The sequence below is a fragment of the Henckelia pumila genome, chromosome 1 (assembly GCF_033568475.1).
Source record: "Henckelia pumila isolate YLH828 chromosome 1, ASM3356847v2, whole genome shotgun sequence".
In the NCBI taxonomy this organism is placed as follows: domain Eukaryota; kingdom Viridiplantae; phylum Streptophyta; class Magnoliopsida; order Lamiales; family Gesneriaceae; genus Henckelia; species Henckelia pumila.
Genome location: NC_133120.1, coordinates 113,075,514 through 113,094,317, shown reverse-complemented (window position 1 = coordinate 113,094,317; position 18,804 = coordinate 113,075,514). Strand labels below are relative to the sequence as shown.

Genomic DNA, 18,804 nt, shown 5'->3' with positions numbered 1-18,804 from the left:
TATGATTAGGACAACGCCTTAACAAATCTTTGTACCTTTCCCAGGCCTCGTATAGTTGTTCTGAATCATGCTGTTGAAAGGTACTGATCTCAATCTTTAGCTGGGTTGCCTTGGATGGTGGAAAGAATTTCTCTAAGAATTTCACAGCCATGCCCTCCCAAGTTGTTATGCGTCCTAGTGGCAATGACTGCAGCCAACTCTGTGCTTTGTCCCTAAGAGAAAAAGGAAACAAACGTAAGCGTATTGTATCCTCAGAAACACCATTTATTTTAACAGTATCAGTAATCTTTAGAAAAGTGCGCAAGTGTAAATGAGGATCAGCTGTGGCAGTTCCATTGAATTGGTTCTGCTGAACCATGTTGATTAAGGCCGGCTTCAACTCAAAGTTGTTGGCATTTATTGTCCCTCTAGCGATTCCAGGATAGTGAGCCTGGATCCTTGGCCTGAAATGATCTATAATTGGCACCAAAGGCAATTCATTGACATCTTTTTCAGCCATGTTTAATTGTTCTTCTCTCCTAGCTTTTCTCAAAGCTCTTGCAGTTCGTTCAATCTTTGGATCAAAGAGCAAAGAATTCGCACCTTGAGATCTTCGCATAAACTGCAATTATGAAAAAAAAGAAATTTATTAGTACTTAAATTAAAATAGAGAAAACTCTAAATTAAAACTTCGACTAATTGGTAACAAGATTAAAAAATAATCAAAATTATTCCCCGGCAACGGCGCCAAAAACTTGTTATGAAATTTTCTCGCAAGCGTACGAGTGTCAAGTTTTAGTATAGTGAAAAAGAGAGTGTCGATCCCACAGGGAATAAAATGAAAATATTCAATAATTGTAATTAAAATAGTCTTAATTTTATCTAGAAAATCAAATGTCGAGAATTGTGCAGAATAAATAAAATAAATAACGAGAAATTATCAAGCTCACACACACACAAATTTCGAGGAATTATCAACCAGAGAAAAATAATCCAGAGGTTTTGATTTCACTTGATCTCGACAATATTCAATCCTAATTAATCTATTTTATGAATTTCCTTTGATTAATAACCAAAAACACTTAAATTATTCTATTCCCCTCTCCCGAGCAACAAATAGAGTGTATCAACTTACAATTCGATTTCAATATCCCTATTAGAAATCGAGATGTAGTGATATGTGTAAAATGATGTTCCTTAAAGGTTCTATTAAAGCAATATACTCTCCCAAGCTATATAAACAATTAACAGTGTAGTTCCTATTGATCCTACTCAAAATCCCCTCTCCCGAGCAATGATTCTAAGTAAATATAACAACTCAATTTATGGCCAATAAATTGAGAAGACATTTAATTCTAGAAACACAATTAATCTATAGAAATTCAATTTATTAAAATCAAAGATTCATGAATATGTCTCAACCAAGCTACGTCAACCTCTAGACTAGAAAAGTTTAGTTCATGCTCGAATTGAATAAAAACCACATCATGTTTAATATCTCAAACATAATTCAACAATCAAAAGAAAATAAAAAGAAGAAACAAAGCCGTAGTCTTTCTTCCGTGTCCGGTCGAAAAGTCTTCGTCTTCGTTCCAAGCAATCTTCAGTTCTTCAACTCCAAAAACTCATAGAAGTGCTCTCTCGAGTATTGTGTGTATTGGTGGCTGATAGCTGCCTTTTTGACTCCGAAAAATCCCTTAAATATGACCTAACAATCGTCCAAAATAATACCAAAGATATCCCCAAAGTTTCCATAAACAATCGGACTCTAATATTCCAAAAAGACGACGGCGCGGGCGCGCCGAAAATAGGGCGGGCGCCCTCTCAATTCGCAAAACATACTATTAAACATTCCTCAACGGCGCGGGCGCGCTCTCAGCTCGACTTTTCTTCTTGAGCTCTTCAGTAACAGCGCGGGCACGCCTAAGGATAGGGCGGGCGCGCCTTCAGCTCGAACTCAGCCTTTTTTTTTCTTTTCCAACTCTTGAATTTCCTTGTAAACTTCCATCTTGTAAGCTTATTTCCACTTGAACACATCGAAGTCCATAAATTTCTACAAACACAAAAACAACAACAATTTCACGCAATATCTACCAATAAATTCCAAAAGTCAAGTAAAATCATATACAAATTAAGTGCACAAAATGCACTTATCAAGCACGCTCACAACTTTCATCGTTTGTGCTATGACGGTTCTAGCACAACGCATTTCAGGAGATTATTAGCACAAGTCGAGGTCTGTAAAGTCTACCTCACTCTTTCCGCCATTAGCCAAAAAGTTTATATCTCCACCTGAAATTAATTGAACAATCACACAAGTCAGTTTACACAAGAATAAGCTGATACAGATTACAGAGTCATTATAAGGCCTTTTTTTACCTTCTCTGTCGATCCAGAATTCTTCTGTTCTCTTAGCACTAGAATCAGCTGTAATTAAAAAACAAAAACTTGCAAATGTCAAGTAGGAGGCAGGAGCTGGTGACTGAAAAAAAAGGCAAGTAAAACTTATGCATAACAGCATAAAGGACTTTAAAATCGAGCGTACAGATGATATCATATCCATTGAAGACAGTTAGCCTAACAAGACCGCGGAAAGCAGATGCCACAAACCCTCAGCTGTATTCCACTAATTGCATGGCATATTTGGAAAAGTTGTTTTCTACAGTATACTGGTATGCCTTTCCAGGTGTTTATTTGACTCTCAGATATTACTCGGCTGAGTGTTGCAACTATACCTTGTATTAGAAAAGGTATATGCTTTTCCGGTGAAAAAAGTTCGATATGCTCAGAAGAAACAAATGGATGCATCAGACAAGTTTCTAGCAATGAGACTGTCCATTCTACTTCTTAACACATAGAACAGACAGAACCGTGGAAAACATTTCCATAACAAGGACACCATCCACCAGCTCACCCTTCAGCGATATCCTACACGTGGAAATTTTATAAATCATACAGAGGCAAGTACCGTCATCACGATCTTTAACTTGAGGAATATCAAGTTGATTTTCTATCTGAAAAGTCGCTAACGGTGCGACATCTTCAAATACCATATGCATATTATCATGATGAGGATACCTGCCTCTTACACGATCTACTTGTTTTGACTTTTCGCACTGGGAAGGCAGATTTTATATTCTTAACGCATTTGGAAGGTGGATTTTATATTCATATCACCTACTAAGCTGTAATGATTACCATTGTCTGCAAATGGCACATTTCTCTGTGGCTGTTGCTCATAACATGAACCAACAACTTGATTTGATCCTTTCCCAGTGGCAGCAGAAGACTGAGGAACTTCCAGTTCCCTATCGTCAATTGTACGAGCATAAGAAATGCCTTTCCCGCCGGATTCTAGATTCTATATCTGCATGTGCAAAATTTTTTTTAAAAAAATTATGCACCATCCCAAGGCACGTCCATCGAAATTTGATACAAAACAAGCTATCCACCTGACACTTGTTTCTGCAAGTCGTGAATCTCTATACCAGAGACAAGCACCTGATATTCAAGGAAGCGTCTAATTACTTTTCGGAGTGATAAATTCGGTATTAGATCTCCTATGCTGCACTGGACAGAAAAGCATTTTGGGCACCTTCCCTTCTCCATAAGAACCTGTTTAATACCTGAACAACCAACACATAATTCAGTATGAATGAATCTTATAACATGAAAAAACCACTCGGTACTTAAAGTGTGCGCATTTATGGATGCTCGTGAATCCCTGGATGCAATCATGTTTCTCAATACTTGCAGTGTTCTTCAACCAACATCAAAAGGTAGTCATATTAAGAGAACTTATGGAGACTCACAATTTTCACAAAAGCTACGGCAGCAGCACCGTATCATCACAGCGTCCTTGAGGTAATATTTCCAGTGTGTTCACTGAAAGGAATTTTAATTCCTTGAATTTTGGTAGTTTGGTTAAATTATTATTAATTGAATTTTGCCTTGTAACAAATATTAGATGAATATAAGATATTATATGATTTGCGAAATATATAATAAGATATTTACCTTGATGAATATAGTGAGTTATATGTACACAATATTACCAAGATATAATATAATGTTATTTATAGAGTTTTATTCCTAATAAACATTCTTGCCTACTCTATCTAAGAAATCCTACCTATCTTTAGACTGAATTCTCACTTGAGCTTCAGAGGTACGTTCACATATTATCTGTCATGCCCTGAGACCGAGACGTGTCATCGGCGTTGTTTCAAATTCACACAAATTATAAAACAACCAGCCTCGTAATACAGTATAAACCAAACCAGTCTATTATTATAAATAAATTCCAAAACATCGTATTTACAACTCGATAAATCCAAAAATAGCAAAACAAATGCGGAAGCGTCTGAAAACTTAACAACAAAATATTAATGCAAAAATCCCAATAATAAAAATAGCGAAATTTAGTCTTAATATTCCTCTATCACCATCCCCAAAACATATCTTGTTCACGATCTTCTAAATCCTCAACTTCATCATCTGGAAGGGGAAAAAAGTAAGGGGGTGAGTGTTTTGGGAAACACTCAGCAAGTGGGGGCCATTCGAGACATGTAACAAATATATGCATAATCATAGGAACACAACACATCATGAATATAAACATAAACATAACTCAATACTTGGGTCATCGGCCATAACATCATCATGATACATAAGCTTTCAACACATTAACATAAGCACTGAAATTCATCTCCTTTCCATGATTTACTATCTCCTATATGTTGGACAAGATTTGCGGCTGACATGGGATGATTTGTTGCACTAATTAAAAGAATTAAATCAGCCTTGATTTTGAAAATTGAGGAAGGAAATCTGACAATACACTAACTTTATTTAATTGCTGAAAATATAATGATTTGTATAAAAAAACTAAATCTCGAAGAAAAGGAAAGATTACCTCTTCCAAGTTTGGAAGATCATTCCTAAATAGAAAAACTTGGAGGCCAAGTTCCGGGTTTTCATATCCATCCCTCCTTATGAGAAGTTTCGTCCTTGAAACTTGAGTTAACTTGCTATTAGGGTTTGCTAATCTACATAGTTCCGTCAGTTCTTCAGGAATAAGCCCTAACTTCTTACGAACCTCTTAGATGTAAACGAATATGTGGCACCAAAATCAAATGAAACATTTGTAGACACATTGTTGATTAGAATGGTACCTGCCAAGACTTTGTTCGCACCGCTTGCTTCTTCTTGAGTAATGGCATAGACACGAGCATTGGGTTTATTTTCCTTTGGTTGGCCTTGAGTAGTAGTACTAGCATTTGGTCCAGTCTTTGACTTCATGGGTTCGGGACATTGAGCAATTCGGTGTCCCATTTTTCCACAGTTAAAAAAAGCGCCATTGTTACGACGGCATTCCCCTTCATGTCGGAGGTGGCAAGTGGGGCATAGCTTGATGTGTGGATGATTTGGAGCAGAAAGAGTGTCCTTGGATAATTCACCAGAATAGTTTGGACGCTTGGACACATGCCCGTTCGAAGAAGATTGGCCAGAGAGAGGTCGTTTGTTGTTGAAGTTATTTTCTCGACGCTTGATATCCGATTCAGCTCGGATGGCTGCTCCCATCAAGTCTGCAAAGTTGGCAGGCTGATAAACCGCTAATGCAGACTGGATTCTGCTGCTCAACCCCTTCTTGAACCGGTGCAACTTTAGCTCATCATCTCCCATAATAGTTGGGGCGTAAGACCCGAGCTCATTGAACTTGGAGGTGTACTCTACCACTGTCATATCTGAAGATTGCATGAGATTTTCAAATTCGCTCAATTTTTGTATTCGAACCTCCGCTGGAAAGTACTGCTTCAAAAACGCAATACGAAACTGTTGCCATGTGATTGGTCCCGCCGCTAACATGGCTGGTGAGACAGCTTCCCACCACTTACGTGCTTTGTCTTCGAGGAAAGGTATCGACACCTCTACTTTAAGTGCTTCAGGGACTTCAAGTAAACGCAGTTGGTCCTCCATATTCTTGATCCAATTTTGTCCCACTTCCGGGTCGGCATCTCCCTTGAACATTTCAGTTCGGTTCTTACGGAGCGATTCATAATGGAATTTGACTCCATTCTGAGCAGGTGGAGGAGGTGGCGGATTGCCATTGCCGTTGCTGTTGCCATTTGTATTTCCCATCCCTTGGAGGGTCGTCGCCACTATTGCTGCGATAGCCGCAAGGTCTTCTCTACTAAGACTGATTCCTGGAGGTGGATTCGCATTATCCCCACGATTGTTGTTGCGTGTTCTTGGGGGTTCTCCGGCCATTTCCTACAGTAAAGGAGTTCTAAGAGTTTGTCAAAACAAGATACTTTAAGAAGAAAAGAAATAGCGAAATAAATGAATCAATAAATATTCCAAAGGAATAAAAGTTATTTTATTGATTCCCAAAATGTCATGAAGGTGAACGAAACAAAACAACCTAAGTCTCAAAAATACCAAGATATCCAAACCATGCTGAATAAAAATCAAAACAATGCTGAATAAAAGAACTAATCTAGGTAGTAGCTCTAGTGATAGTCATCTTCCAAAAATGAAGAAGAACGAATTACGATCAGAATTTAAACTGATGAACAATTTATCATATGTTACTCGGGCAGTATTGATATCAAGCAAAATTTTCGGGCAAATTTTCCAAAAATGGAAATTTTTGAGATTTTCCTAGGATTGAAACTACTGATGATAAGGAGTATGAAACAATCTACGGAATCGAATTCCAAGTTTCCCACAAAAAGTTATATACAATACCGATATTTCCAAAAATAGCAAAAACGCTAATTCGAGGGCTCAAACGGTCGAATATGGGCTAAAAGCGTCACTGTTCATACAAAGTATGAGTTTGACTCAGAGGGTCATTTCGGGTTAGGATACACTGGTCTTGGGTTAAATTTTGACAACGTCAAATTTTTCGGTACGGAATCTTATCCGGATTTATGAACCTGGCGGCTCTGATACCACTTTAATGTCATGCCCCGAGACCGAGACGTGCCATCGGCGTTGTTTCAAATTCACAAAAATTATAAAACAACCAGCCTCGTAGTATAGTATAAACCAAATCACTCTATTATCATAAATAAATTGCAAAATATCGTATTTACAACTCGATAAATCCAAAAATAGCAAAACAAATGCGGAAGCGTCTGAAAACTTAACAACAAAATATTAATGCAAAAATACCAATAATAAAAATAGCGAAATTTAGTCTTAATATTCCTCTATCACCATCCCCAAAACATATCTTGTTCACGATCTTCTAAATCCTCAACTTCATCATCTGGAAGGGGAAAAAAGTAAGGGGGTGAGTGTTTTGGGAAACACTCAGCAAGTGGGGGCCGTTCGAGACATGTAACAAATATATGCATAATCATAGGAACACAACACATCATGAATATAAACATAAACATAACTCAATACTTGGGTCATCGGCCATAACATCATCATGATACATAAGCTTTCAACACATGAACATAAGCACTGAAATTCATCTCCTTTCCATGATTTACTGTCTCCTATATGTTAATCCTCTAAGGAGCGAGGTCATGTCCAATATGTTAATCCTCTATGGAGTGAGGCCATACAACGGTTACAATCTCACCGTATAAGGGTCATATAATTACCATATCCATTCGAATCATAACAGTGCTTGACAACATGCATGACACAACATGAACCAACATGACACGAATAAAAGACACATGCTCGAACGAATTTCGAAAACCAAAATACCATGACTCATCAATAAATATTTTTAAAATCACAACAAGAATTATACATATAAAAGCCCACTTACCGTAGATGTTTGCGTGTGAATTAAATACTTGAATTGGTACTGCAACCTTGAAAATTACGAGAGCAAAATTCAGAAAGAACTTTCGAAAGTCAGCCTTGCCCTTTCTCGAAATTGGTGTCTACTTAGCCAACTTTGCACTTTATTTTTCCTAATTCCTTATATTTCTCCACGTGGATATCAAGAGAAATCAAGAGAAAGTGGACAAAATTTAGATCCTAATGATGGCCTGCTTGTCGAAACTAGGGAGGAAAAATTTGGCAGCCTTTGAATCCCTATTGCTAGCCCCGCTTTGTTTTTCTCAAAAATAAGGAATGAAAAGTGGGTAAATTTCTAAGCAAAATTTAGAGTCTTGGCGTTCGAACTAAGAGAGGAATTGTAATAGGATTTTTGGAGAGGTCTTGTGCATTTATATAGGCGAGGTTGGACAAGATTTGCGGTTGACATGGGATGATTTGTTGCACTAATTAAAAGAATTAAATCAGCCTTGATTTTGAAAATTGAGGAAAGAAATCTGACAATACACTAACTTTATTTAATTGCTGAAAATATAATGATTTGTATAAAAAAAACTCAATCTCGAAGAAAAGGAAAGATTACCTCTTCCAAGTTTGGAAGATCATTCCTAAATAGAAAAACTTGGAGGCCAAGTTCCGGGTTTTCATATCCCTCCCTCCTTATGAGAAGTTTCGTCCTCGAAACTTGAGTTAACTTGCTATTAGGGTTTGCTAATCTACATAGTTCCGTCAGTTCTTCAGGAATAAGCCCTAACTTCTTACGAACCTCTTAGATGTAAACGAATATGTGGCACCAAAATCAAATGAAACATTTGTAGACACATTGTTGATTAGAATGGTACCTGCCAAGACTTTGTTTGCACCGCCTGCTTCTTCTTGAGTAATGGCATAGACACGAGCATTGGGTTTATTTTCCTTTGGTTGGCCTTGAGTAGTAGTACTAGCATTTGGTCCAGTCTTTGACTTCATGGGTTCGGGACATTGAGCAATTCGGTGTCCCATTTTTCCACAGTTGAAACAAGCGCCATTGTTCCGACGGCATTCCCCTTCATGTCGGAGGTGGCAGGTGGGGCATAGCTTGATGTGTGGATGATTTGGAGCAGAAAGAGTGTCCTTGGATAATTCACCAGAATAGTTTGGACGCTTGGACACATGCCCGTTCGAAGAAGATTGGCCAGATTGAGGTCGTTTGTTGTTGAAGTTATTTTCTCGACGCTTGATATCCGATTCAGCTCGGATGGCTGCTCCCATCAAGTCTGCAAAGTTGGCAGGCTGATAAACTGCTAATGTAGACTGGATTCTGTTGCTCAACCCCTTCTTGAACCGGTGCAACTTTAGCTTATCATCTCCCATAATAGTTGGGGCGTAAGACTCGAGCTCATTGAAGTTGGAGGTGTACTCTACCACTGTCATATCTGAAGATTGCATGAGATTTTCAAATTCGCTCAATTTTTGTATTCGAACCTCCGCTGGAAAGTACTGCTTAAAAAACGCAATACAAAACTGTTGCCATGTGATTGGTCCCGCCGCTAACATGGCTGGTGAGACAGCTTCCCACCACTTACGTGCTTTGTCTTCGAGGAAAGGTATCGACACCTCTATTTTAAGTGCTTCAGGGACTTCAAGTAAACGCAATTGGTCCTCCATCTTCTTGATCCAATTTCGTCCCACTTTCGGGTCGGCATCTCCCTTGAACATTTCAGTTCGGTTCTTACGGAGCGATTCATAATGGAATTTGACTCCATTCTGAGCAGGTGGAGGAGGTGGCGGATTGCCATTGTCGTTGCCGTTGCCATTTGTATTTCCCATCCCTTGGAGGGTCGTCGCCACTATTGCTGCGATAGCCGCAAGGTCTTCTCTACTAAGACTGATTCCTGGAGGTGGATTCGCATTATCCCCACGATTGTTGTTGCGTGTTCTTGGGGGTTCTCCGGCCATTTCCTACAGTAAAGGAGTTCTAAGAGTTTGTCGAAACAAAATACTTTAAGAAGAAAGGAAATAGCGGAATAAATGAATCAATAAATATTCCAAAGGAATAAAAGTTATTTTATTGATTCCCAAAATGTCATGAAGTTGAACGAAACAAAACAAGCTAAGTCTCAAAAATACCAAGATATCCAAACCATGCTGAATAAAAATAAAAAACAATGCTGAATAAAAGAACTAATCTAGGTAGTAGCTCTAGTGATAGTCATCTTCCAAAAATGAAGAAGAACGAATTACGATCAGAATTTAAACTGATGAACAATTTATCATATGTTACTCGGGCAGTATTGATATCAAGCGAAATTTTCGGGCAAATTTTCCAAAAATGGAAATTTTTGAGATTTTCCTAGGATTGAAACTACTGATCATAAGGAGTATGAAACAATCGACGGAATCGAATTCCAAGTTTCCCACAAAAAGTTATAGACAATACCGATATTTCCAAAAATAGCAAAAACGCTAATTCGAGGGCTCAAACGATCGAATATGGGCTAAAAGCGTCACTGTTCATACGAAGTATGAGTTTGACTCAGAGGGTCGTTTCGGGTTAGGATACACTGGTCTTGGGTCAAATTTTGACAACGTCAAATTTTTCGGTACGGAATTCCATCCGGATTTATGAACCTGGCGGCTCTGATACCACTTTAATGTCACGCCCCGAGACCGAGACGTGTCATCGGCATTGTTTCAAATTCACACAAATTATAAAACAACCAGCCTCGTAGTACAGTATAAACCAAACCACTCTATTATCATAAATAAATTCCAAAATATCGTATTTACAACTCGATAAATCCAAAAATAGCAAAACAAATGTGGAAGCGTCTGAAAACTTAACAACAAAATATTAATGCAAAAATCCCAATAATAAAAGTAGCAAAATTTAGTCTTAATATTCCTCTATCACCATCCCCAAAACATATCTTGTTCACGATCTTCTAAATCCTCAACTTCATCATCTGGAAGGGGAAAAAAGTAAGGGGGTGAGTGTTTTGGAAAACACTCAGCAAGTGGGGGCCGTTCGAGACTTGTAACAAATATATGCATAATCATAGGAACACAACACATCATGAATATAAACATAAACATAACTCAATACTTGGGTCATCGGCCATAACATCATCATGATACATAAGCTTTCAACACATGAACATAAGCACTGAAATTCATCTCCTTTCCATGATTTACTGTCTCCTATATGTTAATTCTCTAAGGAGCGAGGCCATGTCCAATATGTTAATCCTCTATGGAGTGAGGCCATACAACGGTTACAATCCCACCGTATAAGGGTCATATAATTACCATATCCATTCGAATCATAACAGTGCTTGACAACATGCATGACACAATATTAACCAACATGACACAAATAAAAGACACATGCTCGAACGAATTTCGAAAACCAAAATACCATGACTCATCAATAAATATTTTTAAAATCACAAGAATTATACATATAAAAGCCCACTTACCGTAGATGTTTGCGTGTGAATTAAATACTTGAATTGGTACTGCAACCTTGAAAATTACGAGAGCAAAATTCAGAAAGTACTTTCGAAAGTCAGCCTTGCCCTTTCTCGAAATTGGTGTCTACTTAGCCAACTTTGCACTTTCTTTTTCCTAATTCCTTATATTTCTCCACGTGGATATCAAGAGAAATCAAGATAAAGTGGACAAAATTTAGATCCTAATGATGGCCTGCTTGTCGAAACTAGGGAGGAAAAATTTGGCAGCCTTTGAATCCCTATTGCTAGCCCCACTTTGTTTTTCTCAAAAATAAGGAATGAAAAGTGGGTAAATTTCTAAGCAAAATTTAGAGTCTTGGCGTTCGAACTAAGAGAGGAATTGTAATAGGATTTTTGGAGAGGTCTTGTGCATTTATATAGGCGAGGTTGGACAAGATTTGCGGCTGACATGGGATGATTTGTTGCACTAATTAAAAGAATTAAATCAGCCTTGATTTTGAAAATTGAGGAATGAAATCTGACAATACACTAACTTTATTTAATTGCTGAAAATATAATGATTTGTATAAAAAAACTCAATCTCGAAGAAAAGGAAAGATTACCTCTTCCAAGTTTGGAAGATCATTCCTAAATAGAAGAACTTGGAGGCCAAGTTCCGGGTTTTCATATTATCCATTGAAGAATTTTGTTCGAGAATTCGAAGGTTGCTGAAGCCATATTTTGTAGTCATCATTACTACTGTCCCTGTGTTGCTATTGTTGTTGAAGACATCGGAGACAACACTTAACATAGTGTTTTTCGATAATTTTGTTGTGTCTTCGTCTTTAGGCTTACGGGAGTTGCATATCATTTATTTTATACTTGATTCTTTATGATGTAAGTTTGATTTTTCAACTTATTGAAAAATTTAGTATTTATTGTTTTTCATAAATTCACAAATATTAGTTTGTAAGACTGATATAAATTTTTCTCGTGATTATTTAGCCTTAAGGCAAACTCGTGCACAATTAATTACTTGTCATTAATTTTTATTATTTATTTTCCGCTGCATGTTGTCTCTGATGTTGTAACACCGCGGACAACACTACTGTTTTAATTAACAAACTGCATACGACACATATACTTTCAATTGGCATCAGAGAAAGTTCTTGATTTTACTAAGATAACCAGAACAGAACAAAGCTCTGCGTACGGCTTCACTGAGGTTATTGGTGTCAAGATTTCGGCGGTCTAACCTTGAACACCCGGGCAATAAAAAAGAATATTAAACAATCTATAGATATATTATTTAAACAAACAGGAGGTCTAACCTTGAAAACTCTGGCAGTACAAAAGAATTTTAAACAATCTATAGATATATTTAGACAAACAGAAGGTCTAATGTGCTTTTCAAGACAAACAAATTAAATGGAAATAGATGAACAAACTATCATTTTCCATTACAAGACCAAACATGCTGAAAGGCTATACCCGATATCCAAGAGAGCTCATCGTCGGTGCCACTCACAACCATAGGAAATCAAATAAAGGAAACAGATTTAATATAAGAGTCACTCACTAGATTGATAAATTAACTATTTGTTCGTCAACATGAAAAAATTTGCAAATAGAAAATATTCTATCTATTTCAACGATTCGTGACCTCCAACTGCTCGTGTTCCAAGGTCAAGAAAAAATTAAGGTTCTATACTACACCAAAAAAGTTTATATGTAGCAAACAAAAGAAGACAAAGCAGTGGAAGTATAAGTTACGTTACTTATCATTCATATTATGCATGTGATTCTACTACATAAATTAATTACAATTCTTCTGAACATGATGCAAAAAAAATAAAAATAAATCGCATGTTGGTTATAAGTAGAACTTGGCGGTTCACAGAAATAATTCTGTAAAAACTACTTCAGGTTCAATATTTTTTAAAAATCATCACAAGCCAATTTGTATAAGAAACTATAAGAAATTGAATCTTTTGTCACAAGGCACCAGTCAGCAACAAAGTGATAGAGCTGCAAAACACTTTTTCAAAATATGCATGGAGAGGATATGCATGTGATTTAAAATTAATCGATGACTACATACCTCAAGCTGGTACAGTCTTCCATGCCCTTGTGCATTACATTGTTCTCAATTTTTTGAACAGATGAGGCAAGTTTGGATTGATCATGAAAAAACAAATCGGGACCAAAGTCATGAAACTCGTTAATCGGTTCTTTCTGTGGATAACAAGAATGCGCGATGATGAGGAAAAATAATATGCAACCATGTACGCAAAGAGCCAGCATCCAAATCAAACAAAAAGGTAATCTAAGCATTGAGATACTACAGTACTGACAGACATTTGGTAATATTTCAAACAAAAATGCCACCGGAGGTAAATGGAAAACAAAGAAAAACGACATAAGTGACAGATGCAAACTACTCATGTAAGCACAACTTACATCAGGATTCAAAGTGTAGGAGCCTCTTGTCTCAATGTTATTCACAGTTTCATTGGTGACCTGCACTAACAATAAATTAGTTAAACCACAAATTTCCTCTATATAGTAACATACAATAAATTGAGAATTATGAGAAGAAAAGGAAAGGTTACATTTAACAAAAGAGTTTCAGACTTAATCAGTTAATCTATTGATGAAAACAGGAGAAGGAATAAAGACGGAAGGTGCGTGAGTTTACAGATGAATGAAGTTCACAAAGAGTGATATCGTGTATCGTATGGATTGATTCCTCAACATATTTAAGCAAAATTTCGAGAGAGTTTTCAATAGGATTAGCTAGGGACAAAAACAATCATAGGATATCTTGGAGCAAAACAACATGAATTTTTCAATTGAACTTAAAACAGCTGGAAAGGCCATCATTTAAGATCAGAGAACAGAAAAAGAAATTATCACTGGAAGCATAATCCTGTCCCTTTGAAACCAACAGCATATACCTAATTGATCTCTATGTGTGACGGACATGCATTGATTTATTGTTTTCTAGCCACAGCTAAGAAATAGCGAGTGGAGTGGCCTAAAGATAGCTTGGTGTCGAATTGAGCGTCTACTATTTTATCAAAAGTTATAACTGATATGACAATATTAATCCACATCTCGGTCTGTTACGCTCGAAGGCCACTTTTGGATCGGTCTACCAAGAAGGGCATTTATTGCTCCCAAATGGTCTCTCCCAATAATTACAACATCTTGTAATGTATCAGAAATCAAACGTGTGACCTTAGTTCTGATATCTACCGTAGTATCTGATATTTTCTGTAAAGTTACAAATAGTGGTAACGATATAATTCAACTATTTTAAGCCTTACAACATGCAAACACCACATTACAATACCTTTTCCATCAAAGGTAAATGTTCCTTACTAGGATGTTTTGTTCATTTAATCAAGGAGAAGAGCAAATATTCCCCAATTATCATCATATTTGTAAGAGGATTCAAAGCTCCGTATGTTTTGTTCTTGTAATAGTTTTGGGTTCATGAATAATCACAAGGTGTGATCATCATGCCCAACATACAAACAGATTTGAGATTACAAGTTCACAACCTGTATTTTTGTTTGAAATATGTTTGGTGTAATATTAGGGTTTGTAAAGGCAATTATTATTACTCTTCTCTTCTTTATTTTCTTCGTGAGCTCAAGTTGAAAGTAGTCATCGATAAATAGAGACATGGACTCAATTTAAGGAAATTATTATGATATAGAAAAAACAAAATAAGGGAAATTATGGTAAGAATTGTGCTTCGTCTCATATGAAGTAATTTTCAGAAACCTAATATGGGTTTTTTTTTCTCAATTGACATATCAATGCAAATTCTGATTGCGTCAAAACATGAAAGTTTCCTTACACACACACTAAAAATAACTAAATGAGATGTCAGTGATCAAAAGAATTTCAAAAGTGCTAAAACATAAATCATAACCTCTTATCTTCAAGTTGGTGGCCAAACATGCTTCTTTACACTTCACATATGTTAAAATTAAATAGAGGATATGTAACGAATCACATTACTCTTTACAGACCAAACAGATGATGCCAAATTACATGCTTCCACTTGTTCATCGGTAAATTATATGATAGTTACAAAAACATGGAGCAGAATCTCATCCACGTATCAAAACGTACGGTTGTCAAATTACATGCTTCCACATATTCATTGATCATCAATAAATTATTCGTTAACTTCCAAAAATCATAGTCACACGAGTAAACGTTCGGTGCACCAACCAAATTACATGAACAAGACAAAAATCTCATCTCATGCATGCATGCAAAAATTTCAGATAGAGATGTTTAAAAATTATTTACTCCAAAAAAACATACAATTTTACCCACCCAGCAGCCAAAAGAAACTATTTTTTTTAAAAATAATAATTAAAAAAAGGAAACTCACAGTGCGGCGGGGACAGCTCCACAGGGAAGTCTTCTGACAATGACGCTGGATCCACGGGGAATTTGAAAATCGTCACCTTTGTATTCTACAAAACATTTCAAATTAGACTCCTGTCATCGCTTATGCTGTTATGAATTATGCTAAGTGATCATGACGATGATAATATAATTGCAAAATAAAATAATCAATAAGTACACCAAGTGTAATCCCAGGAAGTTTTAATACATAAATTCGCATGCATAATTAGGGAAAATAATTATTTAAAAATTTTATTTGGGTTAAATGACTTATATGTGTTATTATGTGAATTATATGCATGATTTAAATTTATTTTATCATTTAACCCGCAGTTATTGTATTTTTTTAGCTTTTGGAGAATTTTATTGAGTTGATCGCGTAGACGGGACCGTGGACGGACGAGATACCAACTTCTAAGCCAAAAATATTTTATGAGTTTTATGAACCTTATAATATTATTTTAAGGTAGTTTGTCAAGAAAATTTTAGTATTTATTTATATATTTATTTAAGGGTTGATTTTTAGCCAAAATAAGTCATTTTAATGACTTTTATTAAATTTTAAAAATCCTCTAAATTATTATTTCGGGATTTTTGGTTTATTATCAGATTAATAGGTTGGGTTTGAGTTTTTAAATATTTATTTAGGTATGATTTTATCCTAAATTAGTTATTATCCTAATTTAATTATAATTATCAAATTTTAAAAACAAAAACCTATCCTACCCTACCTAACCCCACTCAGCCGACAACCCCTTTCCTCCACCTCCTTCCTCACTTTCTTCAACCTTGTTCACGTATTCTTCAGTAGAAAACCCATAGCCGATCCAACCAAGCTCCATCTTTGAAGATTTTGGTCCGTTCGTCGTTCCGGAGCCCCGTAAACGCATCTATCTTCGTCGATTTAATTATCAAGGCATGTCTAAAACTTTTATTTGGCCACCATATAAGCTATTATTCATGCATAAAGTTTTGTTTCAGAATTTTCATTGATTTTCGAGTTTTTGTGCAAGCTTGAATGATTTGTTGTTTGTTGTTGGTGATTCACGTTCATGAGCCTTTTTTTATTAGCACGGGTCGGTCCAGTGGATGGGGTTCGGTCATGGGGTGTTCCAGAGTGTCATAGGGTCGAGCAAGTTCAATGGTGCAGGCTGGTTCGAGACAGGGGGCTAGCTGGTTCAAGTTTGGGTCAAGGGAGTCGGCAGTTTAGGGTTTAGTGGAAGGGGGGCTCGGCTGGTCATGCTAGGCCATGACCCAGCCGAGCCAAGGCTGGGTTCGAACCGGCAGGACCCTGGGAAGGTCCTTCCGGCGGCGCTCCGGTCGGCCATGGCCGGAGCAAGGAGACAGCAGCCCTGGAAGGGCTGCTGCTCGCGCAGCCGAGGGCAAAGGAGAGGGGGGTGTCGGGTTGGGGGTTCTTGGTGGTTTCGGGTCGGGTCAGGGTGGTGGGTCGGGTCAGTAGAGTCTAGGGTCGGGTCAAGTGAGTCCGGGTCCGGGTTAGGTGGGTCGGGCTCGAGTATTTTAATTTTAAAGTATTTTAGGATTTAATTGGTTTTTGGGCCAATTAAATAGTAATAAAATTATTTGGGCTTTCAAATAATTTTATTTGGGCTTTCAAAATTATTTTTAAGTTAGCCCAATTGTTTTTATGGGCTCGTGAACCCATAGAAATTTTTTGGGCCAGTCAGTGACTTTATTGGGTCAGTCCAAGAATTTTTATGATTTAATTAGTTAATGGGCCTAAATATTTTTATTTAAGCCCAATAATATTTATTTTATTTTAGTAAAAATTATAATTTTTAAAATTATTTATTAATTATGGGCTAAGTTAGATAATGAGCTTTAAGTCAGTTAAGGGGTTTAGTAGAGAGACCAGCAGTCTGGACCAACCCATGAAAATAAACTAAGTCCGGAATATATATTTAATTATTTTTATGCATGAAGTCTATTTTAAGTAAAAGTATATTTATTATTAAAAATTAATTAAATATATATTACGGACATATTTTAAGTGCATGCAAACATGAAATATTTTATGATGTGTTTATGATTAAGAATTGAGCATGAAAAATATTTTTATGGAAATTGAAGTGATGTGGCAGCACAGAGGTGGTTTACCACCGGCACAGAGGTAGTTCTACTACCGGCATAGAAGTGGTTTTACCACTGGCACAGAGGTAGTTACTACCAGCATAGAGGTGGATTTATCCACCGCCACGTACGATGGTTCTTAGACTGATCATTCGGCACAGTTATTAGTCACATTCATGGATATGACCATACTCAATTTTTATGATTATGGCCCCGTTTGGTTTCAAAAGCCAAGCTAAAAAAGCACTTTTTTAAGCGCTTTTCAGATAATAAGGTGTTTGGTTGACCACAAAAGTGCTTAAATAAGCACTTTTTAAAGTCAAAATTAGAGCTTTTTTAAAAGCCAAAAATTGTAGCTTTTAAAAGCACTTATTTTAAAAAATCTCTACAAAATCCAAACGGGCTCTATGACATGCTCAATTATGCTATGTATGATTAGTTATGATGTATGTATGATGATCATAGTTATGGCTAGCAAGAATTCATGGTGCATTATTTTACGAGCATGCATGCATACTCATGATATTATATGTATTTAGTATGATTATGTGATGCATTATTTTAAACCTCGTTATCAAGGATTAGACATGTTGAGCATCTAGGCTCACTACGCTTATATGGTGCAGGTGAGTATGATGATGTCTATGTAGCTCCTACCGGTGGCGAGGACGTATGAGCTTACTTAGCAGTGGACCCCGTGACCGTCGCAGATTTTTAGTTGATGTTTATGAAACACTGAGAATTTATAAAACATATTTCGTATTTTCAGTTTCCAGTGGTTGAGAGAAATAATTTTATTATTTTTATTTAGCACGTCGAGAGATTTTCAGTGGTTTAATATTATTATTGATTTAAGTTTTTATTTTAAAGAATTTTATTTATTAGCAGTATTTTTAATGTTTATACATATATGTATGGGCATATATGTATAGTTTTAAAAAAAAAAGTTTTTCCGCATTTATTAGTAGTAGACGTTTCAATTGGTATCAGAGCGCGGTTCTTGGAGGGGTCTATCTGCCACGTGAAGCTCAAAAATCCTACTATCGATCTGTAAGTTTTAATTGTTTTC

At 36.5% G+C, this 18,804-nt stretch overlaps 1 long non-coding RNA gene across 3 annotated transcripts; it reads right to left on the bottom strand.

Moving 5' to 3' along the window:
- Positions 1-2,149: 2,149 nt before the first annotated feature.
- On the bottom strand, positions 2,150-15,723 carry LOC140875132 (uncharacterized). 3 transcript variants are annotated; one of them, XR_012148352.1, is made up of 8 exons: positions 15,631-15,723; positions 13,677-13,736; positions 13,318-13,451; positions 3,792-3,864; positions 3,432-3,605; positions 3,178-3,346; positions 2,359-2,406; positions 2,150-2,271 (listed from the first exon to the last, which is right to left on the bottom strand). It is a non-coding gene; the product is annotated as an uncharacterized lncRNA (long non-coding RNA). The 3 variants fall into 3 exon arrangements; XR_012148350.1 differs by having other exon boundaries at positions 3,432-3,864; XR_012148351.1 differs by lacking the exon at positions 3,792-3,864 and having other exon boundaries at positions 2,160-2,271.
- Positions 15,724-18,804: the final 3,081 nt, after the last annotated feature.